This window comes from Desmodus rotundus, chromosome 3 (genome assembly GCF_022682495.2).
Source record: "Desmodus rotundus isolate HL8 chromosome 3, HLdesRot8A.1, whole genome shotgun sequence".
In the NCBI taxonomy this organism is placed as follows: Eukaryota; Metazoa; Chordata; class Mammalia; order Chiroptera; family Phyllostomidae; genus Desmodus; species Desmodus rotundus.
In genome coordinates this window covers 154,457,738-154,470,414 of record NC_071389.1, presented here as the reverse complement: position 1 = coordinate 154,470,414, position 12,677 = coordinate 154,457,738, and the positions used below count along the sequence as shown (strand labels likewise).

The window sequence follows — 12,677 nt, the reverse complement described above, 5'->3', positions numbered from 1 at the left end:
ATGGACAATAACTGGCTGATTTAGGTCCGAGTCTTGTCCTCCACCCTGAGGGCCATGGGTGGGAGGAGCCCCATCCAGATCACAAAGACCAAGAGCAGAGAATTAGCAAAGAAAATCAGGCCTTTTGCCAGAAGAACAGGAAGCAGCACTGGAGTGACAAAAATAATGTCCACTGCCATTCAGGAGCAGAGTGAGAATATCACATGAGAAAACATTATCATACATTATATAAAAATGCAGTTAAAGAAAAGAGGAAAGGGAATGAAGTTCTGTTTTATATATATATTTTTTCTTTTCTTTTTTTTTCTTTCTTTCTTTTTTTTTTTTTTTTTTTTACTATATATAGTAGCATGTATTGTGCTTGGTAAAACTAACCAAAAAACAGCCTTGGTTTTCAGGAAACTTATACTCTAATGAGGGAAACAGACATATAAGTGCTCAAACAGGCTGAGTGTCAAGCAAGGTGGGGGTGCTGCAGGAAGCCCAGACAAGGGCACCCACAGCCCAGCCTGAGAACCCAAGAAAGACTTCCTCGAGTAGGTGACACCTGGGCTGATCTTCCTGTGTGATGTGAAGAAAAGTGAAAAGAGACTTTAGGGCAAAGAGAACCACATGCAATGGTTGAAGGGGGATCATATAGTTCAGTATCCAAAAACTAACATATATATGCTAGACACTTCTCAAACTTTTTCTATATTTTATGTAATTAATATGTCCAGAGAATAGTGAATAGCCTGGCATTCTTGAAGGAAGATTCATGAAAAAGAAAACAGAACAAAACAAAAACAAGCAAACAAACCCAAAATGATTGGGCAGGTTGGCATCAGATTATGAAGGGCTTTCAAAATCTATGTTATACTTAATTCAGCTAATGAAAGTTTTGGGGCAAGAGTTTGACATGAGCAAGGCTGTGCTTTCCAGATTTGATACCAGCAAGATGACATGGAATAGAGAGAATCGGACGTGGAAGACCATTGAAGGGGTTGTGAAGATACACCAGCCAGAGGTCAAAAGAATACACTTCTGCCCTCCTGATTCTCATGCACTGCTGGCCCCCTTATAAACGCTGTCCACAGTGCCCTCTGGAACTGTTTCATTTGTACCATCCCTATATTCTTAACCTCTTTACCCTCCTCCTCCTTGCCTTAACTGAAACTTGTGAGTTTCCCTCAGCCCCCCTCTCACCCCCGCTCAGCAATCCACTTCTAGTGCGCCCCCTTGAGCAGAGGCTATTGGTCATCCCATTGGACTCAGAGCTTGCCCATTTGTCCACCATTTCTAGCCCCTCCCTGCCAACTCCCTCTTCCTGTGAGGAACATGCAATCCAGCCCTCCCCCATCTTCCAGACTTCACTCACTCTCCCCTCATTACACTCTCCTGAAAGTTCTTTGGTAATTGTCACTCAGATGCTGAATCCACTGGGTTTCATGTCTTAACTTGGGGCCTTTGCGTCTCTCGACCCATTGTTTCTTTTTTAAAAAATATATATATTTATTTATTTTTTAGAAGGAAAGGGAGGGAGAAAGCGAGGGAGAGAGAGACATCGGTTGGATGCCTCTCATACACGCTCCGATGGGGACCGAACCTGCAACCTAGACATGCGCTCTGACCAGGAATCAAACTGGCAGCCTTTCTGTTTGTTGGACAACACCCAACCAACTGAGCCATACCGGTCAGGTGTGATCCATTGTTTCTTGACAGAGTCATTAGAAATTATTTTTTCCTGTTTCTCCTCATACCCCTCTGACCATTTTTCTCAGTCTCTTTTGCAAATTCTTCCTCTTCCCCACCTCTTAAATGTAAGTATGGCTTGGACTTCTTCCTCAGCTGTCTTCCCTTCTCACTTGTATGCTCTTCCAATGGTTGAATCACCTCTTATGTGCTGGTGAGCCGACAGCTCACAAATCCACACTACCAGCCCCAGGCTCTCTCCTGAGCTTTATACTTGTGTGTCCAACTGCCTGCTGGACAGCATAACTCAATGTTTCACTAAATTCCAATTCCACATTCCCAAAAGGGTACGCTCTTCTCCATCTACCTAGGCACCCAAGCCAAAACCTGGAAGTCACTGTGACTTCTCAACTTCAGTGACCACTTTTAACCAGTCACTGAGTGTTGTTAATTCTGCCTTTCTTCTCTCTCATAGCTCTGTCCTCCTCTCCATTTTCATTATAACTTATTTAATTTAGGTTCTCATTACCCTTTGCATAAACGGTTGGCTTTTTATTTTGAAAAATTTCAAATAGGCATAGAGTATAATGAACTCTACACTTCCATCATCTAGATTTAATAATTATTAACCTTTTGCCATATTTACTTCATCTATTCTTTCTACCGTATTTTACAGCAAATCCAGACATCATGACATCTGACTCATAAACACTTCACTATGTTATTTTATTGTATTACCATAGTCACACCTGACAACATTAACAAGAATGCCTTAATATTATCTAAAACTCTGTCTTCCAAGTTTTCTCTTTACAGTTGGTTGGTTTGAATCAGGATCCAAACAAGAGCCACATGTTGCATGTAGTTCCCAAGAGGAAACAAAAATAGTCTCTTTCTTTGATCCCCCCCATTGACTCATTGAAGAGATCAGGTCGGCCGTCTCATCTCACCTCAGTTTTTGCAGTCCGACAGTCTCTTCGCCTTGGGTCTTGCTCCTTCCCACCCCTTCCCCACTCAGTCTTCCACACCTCCATGAGAGCCATCTCTCCAAAATGCAGTTTGGATCATGCTACTTTCCTGCTTGAAACTCTTCAATGGTTCCCACGAACTGCCACGATAAAATTCAAACTTCTTCCTTTGTCATATGATGTTTTCACTGATCTGTACCTAAATTTCCAATCTCATCTTTGTCCTCATACTATGCAGGCCAAAACCTTTTTAGCCCCCAAAACCCAGGGCTCACTCTCTGTCTGAATACCATCTGTTTGCCTCACTTCCACCTGGAAAACAACCTTTACTTCCCAAAGCTCAGCTCAAGTACTATCTCCACTATGATATTTTTTCTGATTCCTTAAATTCCAGCAAAGGAAAATTGACCATCTCCTCCTTCCATCCTGACACCCCCAGTGCCCAGCTGCACATAAGTGTTTGCACTGCTGACTCTTTCTGAGGCCCCTTGAGGCTGGGTCCTATTTGTTATACCAGTCTTATCAGCCCCCAGGTGTGTTAAAAAAAATGGGCTTTTAATAAATGATTATGAGTAGGTGAATTAACAATAAATGAATAGGTTTACATTGCAACCCAGGAAATAGTAGATTTGTTCCCAGAAGAAATTCCTAACAGTGTCTCCTGCTCATAGCTCTTTTTCTTTTTCTTAAAGATTTTATTTATTTACTTTTAGAGAAAGGGGAAGAGAGGGAGAGAACCATCAATGTGTAAGACGTCACACGTCCCCCAACTTGGGACCTGGCCCGCAACCCAGGCATGTGCTCTGACTGGGAATCGAAATGGCGACCTTTGGTTCTCAGGACAGTGTTCAATCCACTGAGCCACCCTAGCCAGGCTGCTCACAGTTCTTGAGGCCAGATTCAGGTAGCAGGACCCCAGACCTCTAGCCTGTGGAGTGCATTCTGTGCCCCTACGAGAGTCCTGTGGCTTTAGGTGACTCAGGTTCTGTTACAAGACCATGGATTCTCAGTAAAGGGAAACACTGCTGAAAACATAGTTCTTGGGTAAGGAGAACTTCTTTCTCAAAGAAAGTTGCTTTCCTGGCCAATATGATTTATTGTCAAGAATAGCATAACTGGAAAATGCTGATTAGCAGCATATTTGTTCAGTGCCAGGTGTTTAAAGTCTGTGAACTAATTTCATGTCACCGTGCATGTCACCTCCCTCTTTTGGCCTATGTTTTTTAATCTTCCAAGTGAAGATATCGGAGTACATGATCTCTAAGATCATTTCCAGCTCTATCATTTTATTATCTAATTCTTATGTAATACCACTATAACATGTGTTTGGTATGGTAAAGGTTGAAGAATTATCGATGGCATTTTACAGATGTGGAAACTGAGGGCAGCAGAGCAAGGGACATGTGAAGGTAACACAGGGTCTCAGTCCTTCCTGAGCTCTGTTTCATTAGCAGTCAATAATTCTTGGCTCCAGGCGCAACTGCAGTATCTTTCCCTTAGAAAAGCTGGTCTGCTTGTTCCCCAGGCCTGCAGAAAAATACAAGGGTCAGAGTATTAACATGAAAAATATTAGAGCACACTTATTCCACTCCCACAGCCTGCGAGGGTTTGAGTCTCGCAGTATTGAAAGTAAGAAAAGTCATTTGTGCTGAGACTGCGGGGGGCCATAGAAGAATGAGGCTGGTGGAGGAGAAGAGGAACAGATTTGAGCTGCTGGGTCTGCCTTTCAGTGTCTGTGGGCTAGGCTGAGAGGAGGGGGCACCGATCCCAAGGGCATGATGACAAGGTCAGCCTCATCTCTTCTGTCTGTTCTTGGTAACAGCCAGTCTAGCTAGAAAGAGCAATCTGTCAAGTCTAATTAGAGTAGAAGAAAGTGAACAATGGGCGCCCAGCTCTAAAATGACAGCTCAGTTTAACAGGGTGGAGGAGCTTGGGAGGGCTGTGGGCTTTGTGTGCTTGGAATTAGTTCCTTCAGATGTATCCTTGCTGGACTCAAACTGCAAGACAACTTAAACTAGATTCTTATATACTACACCAGGAATCTTCAGGTCCCCGAGCTTTTTAACATGTGTACAACCAGAAAAGCAGAAGAGAACATGGCTGTGTTTCAAAGGTGAGGCTCTAATCGAAAACAGTTACATCGTGTGCTGCGGCATTGTGCTGCGTGTGTGCAACTTGTATTTATTAATTTGTTCGTGTTTCTCTTTTGTGTTTAATTTACTGTTAGTATTAATGTTTCTCTTATTTCACAACTCTTTTATTAAAAGGCTTATAACTGGATTCTTGACATTTCAGAGCAGCTTGAAATTTCAGTAAGACCACAAATAAGCTTAATCTAAAATGCAAACAAAATTAAATTATATTGTTGGCTTTTCAATGACCTACCTGATTTGGAGATTTTAGTTCTTGCATGAAAAGTGGGTTTCACAGGAAAAGAGCATATTTTATAAGTGGAATCAAATAAATATATTCCTTAAGATAAATAAAATACCTGAATACAGGTTATTGAAGCTAAAAAGCTCTGCATGTGCATAATCTGAAGACTCAAATAACAGAGGCCTATCTGTTATCAGGAAATATTATCCTGAAGACTAATGGTTTGTTCATTTAACATTGCCTCAGTGTGGGGCACTCAGGCATCTTAAAGGTGTGAGAAAAAAAAATTCTCTGAAGTGGGAGAGAAAGAATGAGAAAAGAGTAAACACAAACAATTTATAAGTTATGAGTCTCAGCATGATTTTGCTATTTTTTCCAATGTGTTATCTCACTTAATCCTCAAAGAACCCTGTGAAGGTTGTCACTATTATCTTCACTCCATAGATAAAGGACAGGAAGGCCCTGAGAAGTTAGCCTAAGGATACAGAGAAATGCAGAGTCAGGCCTTGAACCCAGATCATCTAGCTCCCAGTGCTTCTCAGCACTGCCTTTCTGGTGGGCTCAGGAGACGTTACCCTTTAAACACCATCCAATTTATCATAATAAAGCCACCACGAGGACCCTCTTCTAATCTTTGATCTTTTAGGGGCCTGATGAGACGGTGGGTTTTGGTGTGGTGTGTTTGTACCACTTACCTTTACTGCACGCTGTTAACCTTTTAATTTTTAAAAGCATCACTTGTTTCTTTTCTGTCCTTTTTTTTTCCCTTTTACACACACATATTTGAATAAATTATCCTGTATAGAAATAAAGGAAAAGTCCGCCAATGCTGTGCACCTCACCCCGGACCCAGTCCTCTCCCCAGAGAAACCAGGTATCAATTTGGGGTATAACCGACTTGTTCTCTGGGTGCGTTAGCATCATTTGTGTGTGTGTGTGTGACTTTTAAAAACACATGTGTTACCACGCTGTACTTCCTATTCTGCAACTTGCCTCTTTTCTTTTTTTTTTTTTTAATTTTTAACTTACTGTGCTTCCTGGAGATCTTTTCACAGCAGTATGTTTAAATCTAATTCACTGATTTTAATTGTTACATAGCATTCTATGCACTGTCGCTTTTACTGTTTCCTTTCCCCATCGCCTCTGCTTTCGAAATGCCCTAGTGACACAAGTCAACATTTAACCGTGGTTATTTTATGGGCTACGTAGAGATGGCCATGAGCTTTCTGGCTCATTGGAGTGCTCCTAAGTGGGAAAGGAAGGAAATGTGAGGAGCACCGACCGCAGCACTCCGAGCTGAGGGGAGAAGCCTAGAGCAGGCCCAGTGTCCTCAGTAGATTTGTCACCCCTCGGGCACAGAATTTTTGCATTTATCTTTTTTGAACCCACCCATTCTCCAGAGATATATTTCTTGTGTGTAAGAAATAGTAATAACATACTTGACAGGGTGCCGTGATGATGCAATGAGAATGCAGAGGAAAAACCACCAAAACCACGTACGCTGAGACATGTAAGTTATGAGCCGTGTTTGCTTGCCCCTTTCCGTCTCTCCCTCCCTCTTCAGCCACCACGGTGCGAAGCAGTTCCTCAAAGACGGATGGTTGGCACGTGGGGCTAGGAATGCTGTACTAGATACTCTGGAGCAGGACTGCGCCGGAGAGCAGGGGCGCTGCAGACTGACAGTTCTCTGGATTCAAGTCCTGATGTGGCTGTTTACCAGTTGTGTGGCTCGGGTGATGTTTCGTCATATGTAAAATAAGGGCAGTGATAATAGCAAACTCAGCCTGTAGCGTCGTGGTGAGGTTTAAACGAGGGCACACACGGAAAGGGTTTTTACAGTTGCTGGCATGTAGGAACGCCAGCGGCTGTCGCCGTCAGTCAGAGAAGTTGCAGATCGCTCACTTCTGTTTTCTGTGTATGAAGCATCACTGTCCAGGTTCCTCAGATGTGACAATAAAGGCAGGCCTAATCTCAGGATAAAGCAAAGCCATTCATTGTTCCTTCGGTCCTTAATTTTTTTTTTAAACAAGTATTCCCTGAGTGCCTACTGCTAGCCTCACTCCCGCTGACCGCTGTGTGAGACATAAGGGAGTGCTGGCAGGTGCTACACCGAAGGGCCTCAGTGTGCGAGGCCGACGCTGGGAAGGGCTTTGTACCTGTCAAATGAGGGACATTCGGTAATACGCTCTCCGGGCGACAGATAATCACATAAACACAGGGTAGTATTATGGACATACATGCCCAGTGGCTATTTTATCAAAATTTTCCATTAATTACCTTGAACTCCTGCTTATGTGTTCCTTATCTAGCTTCGGGATTATTTTAGAAGCCGGCCTGGGTCTCATCTGTAGGACCTGAGCCATTAGATCATAAGCTGACGCAGGGCTGGTTTCCTGGCTGGGGGTTGCTCTCACTTCCCCTTGAGAGTGCTGGAAGCCAGGCCGCCAGAAGCTGGTGAGCAGCTGCTCTCCGCTTGGCCTAGGGCTTGGCTGAGAAGAGACTTGCAGATAGTCTGTTATTCCAGAGAAAATAGCTGGTATTTAGTGAGTGGATTAAAATCCCTGAGGAGTAGGAACTGTCTTTAATTGCCTGAGGATGCCACATGAAGGGACTGAAAGTCCAATTGGGGGCCGGGGATAGTAAATTCCCAGGAAATAAACACAGTATTTCCAAAAGTTCAGCCTCACCCATCTCAGTCCAGGAAGCTTTCTCGGACCCACAGAGCCCGTTTTCCACTGTGTGCGGAAACCCATTCCGGCAGGCCTAGCCGGACGTAAAGGGCCACCTCAGCTGCCAAGCGCAGAGGCCACATGCAGCTTTTGGTTTAAGAATCAGTCCAGGCAGCAGATGCTCTGAGTGCTTGGAGAGCCGCATGCTTATTCCTGATGTAAGAACAAGCACCCTTTGTCTTAATTCCACACCGAAATCGGGGACAGACCATTCTGATTGTTTAAAGGAGCTATGTTAAATCATTCTTATAAGAAAAAAATCACAGTGTGAAAAGGGGTTATTTTTCAGAGAGCCCTTTTACAGCTAAAGGGATTTCTTAGCAGACAAAGGAATCCGCTTGTTAAATCATACCTCTGTGAAGAGGAGATTCTTAAGTGTAAGGAGCAGGACATGTAATGATTCGGTTAATTGGGATTCTACCACCCTTTCTGAAGGTAACTTTTTTTTGTTTTTAGTTTTATTTGGTAAAGAGGTGCAACTTTCTGAAATTTTTGCCTTGAAACCCAGAATAAAAACTTACAGCATGTTAGAATTGTATAGATTGGCTCTGCTTTTCTCAGGCAAGAGTTCAGGGCCCCCCAAATATGCTTTTCAAATCATTATTAGCAATGAATTTATTTTGCCCTCCTGCATGAGGTAAATGTACCAGGTGTATGAAATTGAGAGAGAACCCACTTTCCAAGGAAGAACAAAGAAAAGGCGGGCACCCCTCCCCACTGGAGAAGCCGATTTGCTTTGTCTGAGCCGACTCCCTCTGAGGACTGCGGCAGGAGCGGCTTAGAGCTGGGACCCTGCGGATTAGTTCAGTAACTCTTGGTTCAGCAGTCCTGGGGATGTGGGAAGGTGTGTGCCTGCCTGCACAATATTACTGTTATCAGCGCCCTGTTCATGGATCCTCTCCCAAAGGACACTTTCATAATACAGTAACACTTAGGGAGACGTTCCTCTCCTTTACTTCAGGGTCCCTGTAAATAAACAAATGTCAGGCATTGTCTTGGGTCCTGTCCCTGGACAAGGAAAAAAAAAAATCAGAGATATTCTAAATTAAAATCACAATGGCCTGAGAGTGAAAGACAGAATATTTAGCCTGTTAATAGCTGTAGACCAGCTCTGACAAAAGACTGCTCACATTTCATGTATATTGGTTGAAATTTAGGATTAATTTCTAGGTGGTTATTTCTGAGATTATCCAAAAGAGAAGTTAGCCAGGTGCCATTGAACCCCAGGAGCCTCTGGTTCTCATTTACACTTATTTACACGTGAACTTTCCAATCTGCTACCCACAGCTAATGCACAGGCATGGACACTTCTTCCTGGAGGACTCTGCCGCACCTACCCTAGAACTAGCCCCACTTCACCTTCTCCCACCCCTTTGTCTATAACTAATGTAAATCCTTTCAGAGTGACTTACGTCTTCCTCCCCCATACTTGATGTATAAAGACATGTGCAAAACTCCAGGATAATGAACATACTGTCTTTTCTACCTAGCCAGGCTGCTGGTGGCTTAGAGTCCATGCCCTAAGACCAGTCTCCTTCTCCCTCTCCTCCTCCTTTTGCTAGCAATGGCATAATAAAGCCTTTCTTTTAAATAGGCTTTCAGCTGTGGAAGTAAAAATTTTAGTTTAACACCCTGATTCACCAAGTTACCACATGTCCATTGCTCTTTGTCCTCCAAACATTGAGCTCTCCATGCTCACCTGCTCGGGTTGTGAAGACTACAGCCTAAGCGGTCCCATACAGGAAGCGGGAGCCCAGCCTGCCTTCTCCAGGACCCTTGAAGCCTTCAGGTCCAGCTGGGCTCCTAATTATGGAGTTTCTTGTGCTACTGGATGAGGGAGAGGGCCCTGTTTTGAACCAAGGCCTATAATTTATGCCTATAGCTATGCTCTCATGGGAGACGGGAATCTTCATGTCAAAGAACAGAGAACTGATAAACAGCATGACTAGTCCAAATTATTACCAATCGAAGAAAGGTGGGGTCTTGTCTTTCTCCAGATATAAACCATGGGAGGCACTTTTAGATGCTTTTTAGATGTAAGTTTATTAAGCTTTTAGATGGAAGAGACCAAACCTTGATGCATTGAGGGAGTGCACACTGAAAGCGGACGTGGCTCCTGAACCTCTGCCGAGGCTGCATTATTTTTAAAAAGATTTTATTTATTCATTTTTAGGGAGAAGGGAAAGGAGAGAGAAAGAGAGAGACAAACCCTGATGTGAGAGAAAAACATCGAGCCCTGGATGAGTCCGTTTCCTGGTTGGCCTTTCAGGTCTCTCCTTTGGTGGGCTGGCCAAAGTGCAGCAGGTCTACACCCCGCAACAGTACTGTGCGCGTCTCATTAGCATCTTAAATTTCCACCCAGGATAGTCCAAAAGGATATAGTCTTAAGAGCCACTGCACAGCACAATTTTAGGGACGTTCCCTTAGCCTGATCCAATCGTTTCTTCAGTGGAAAGGATTCCTAGCCTTGTGTTTTTATTGGTTGGGGGAGAAACAGTATGCTGTTATTTTGGCTTTGTGGCTGGATCCGGGCCCCCATCACTTTCTTGCAGGTAGCCTTCTACAAAATGTCTACTCATTGGTCTTCACTCCCTTACTAGAAGAAAACCAGAGATGTACGATTCTTACATTTAATGCACTGAGTCTCTGTAAACGGAAGGGGCAAGAACGTTATCAGCACAGCATCTGGGCAAACTGAAGGACGGAGCTTTGTAAGAGAAAGCATCAGCTTAATGAAGGGCAACATAAAGCTCTATGCAGCATAAAAAACGGAGAAGCTGCACTTTGGCATCACCTTGCAGGTTACGATTCTCAGCAATCGCGCTGGCTCAAGAGCAGAAGCGCAATTCATCTTTCTGTGTGCTCAGCCATAGGGGGAGAAGGGTGGTACCACAATTCTCTCCCAGTGGATGACGATGACGTGTTGTAAGCAGATGGCTGCAGAGGCTCCTGTCAAATGAGTGAAGAGAACAAGGAAGTGGGGAGAGGAGGAGGGACTCTAAAATGGCATTGCAACAGTCCTGGAATAAAAATGAGGGGCCATAGTGAGAAGTAAGCACAACCACCTTGAAACTCAAACCCCTGCCTGTTTTTTTTCTCCAATTTGCTCCTGATAATCTCTTTCAATATTTTGTAAATAACTTGAAGCAGGATAAGATAAATGAAAGAGAGCCCCTATCAGGTTCTATTTTTCACTCTCCTTCAGGATTGTCCTAAGTAACCATTATAACACAAAAATCAAATCCACCCTGTTTAATGAGCTTTAGGAAGCATTAAAAACAATCAAATCCTTTGAAACATTGTATACTAAAACCATTATGGGCCTCTAGGTTTCTCTTCTCAACACAAAGGCTGCTCCGATTGGGCCCATGACTTTCCGTTTTGTTTGGTGGAGGAGCACCGTGCTGCGCCCTGAGTGCAGCCACGTTTGGAACGTCTGTCGGGCGTGTTGTTCCCTGGCCAGGAGCACGCTGCAGGCGTTGGCTCCCCGTTTCCACCGGCAGACGGCGCTGTTTTCCGGGCTTCCCCTGCCACCGCCCTGCTCACCAAGAAAGTCATTTCCGCTGCGGCCCAGCGAAGCTGCCCGCTGGCATGCCTTGCTGGCCGTGTTTAAGGCAGCCAGCACTGCCTGCTAACATTTCTGAACCATTATGCTTTTGTGATAGTTTCTGATACTTGAAAACTTGCTGCTTGGGTGCTTTGAAAGAGTGGGAATCCTAAAAAAATAAAAATTAAAAAAATCGTGTTTGGGATTGCGTAATCACTGAATTTTTAAACAACTCAAATGAATTTCAACTTAGTAAAATAAAGATATCCTCTGACTCGACAAAGAGAAAGGAAGATATGTTAAAAATTAGAATCCTTTAAAAAAAATTCTCCTTCCTGTTTATTCCAGACTCTGCTAGCATAGAAAGCAGTTCACTAAAATTCAGCTGTGGCGCCATCTGCTGGACGCCCCGCGACTCCGCATGGCCCCGCCCGGGAAGAAGAGATTGCGTTGCAGGTGAGGCCCAAACTGGGAAAGACTGGCACCAAGGTAGCATTCACATGCAATGAACCCATCAAACATGAAACTAAACTGAACCTCTACAGGAAAATGGCCTCAGTTTTGAGGAGTCCTTGGGCGTAAATGAAGTGACATATGTTTTTTAGGTGTCTTCTTAAGAAAACCTGAGGCTTTGGGAGAAGAGGCATAATTCACTTCGTTACACTCACACGTCTATCGGGTGCAAGGCCAAAACTGAAACTGTATTTTTCACCACTGTACACAGAAAAGCACCAGGAACAGAAGTCACAGTGTATTTGTTCTCCTCAACGGGACTGATTTTGCGGAATGAAAGCACTTTTAAAAGTGAAGAGGGTGACAGAAACAAAATTAATCTGGGAGTGAGGAGGTATTACGTGGCCTTAGCCATGGTTTGTCATCGCCACTAGTCCCTGCTACTGTTTTCCAAACACTTAAGTCTGTTCTGATCTACATGAAGATTTCTTTTTTAGAAGACTTGAGACCCTTTCCACACAAAGGTCTAAGCCCATTTGTAAACACATTTATATACATTAACATAAACCTGCCTTTACCATTGTTGCAAACTTTTTAAAGGCCACAATCAGATCATTTCATACTACACGTAAGTCAGACCATTATGCTGTCCACCTTAAACTTACACAGTGCTGCATGCCAATGAATCTTAATAAAACTGGGAAAAAAAGAAAAGGAATCCCTTTCCTCCTGTACTTACTGACATTGGCCTCCAATTTGGCTGCTTTCCCTCCTTGGGTTTGCGGCGTATATTCCCCATCTTATATGAATATGCATGTTTCTGGGTCCTTCACTTTCACTGAATTCTCAGACCCCAAAGAGGACGTCAGTGAGCTGCACTGGTGGGCAGAACTTGCCTCACCCCTGCCCTAGCCCTCTGCTGCTAGCCGTCTG

General features: G+C 43.8%; 1 long non-coding RNA gene across 1 annotated transcript in view; it reads left to right on the top strand.

The window, feature by feature from the left end:
• The window catches only part of LOC128780582 (uncharacterized), a 46,691-nt gene extending 34,251 nt beyond the window's left edge, over positions 1 to 12,440 (top strand). The window contains exon 3 of the long non-coding RNA XR_008426499.2: positions 11,640 to 12,440. This is a non-coding gene — a long non-coding RNA (uncharacterized lncRNA). The remainder of the gene's footprint in view (positions 1 to 11,639) is intronic.
• The last annotated feature ends 237 nt before the right edge of the window (positions 12,441 to 12,677 follow it).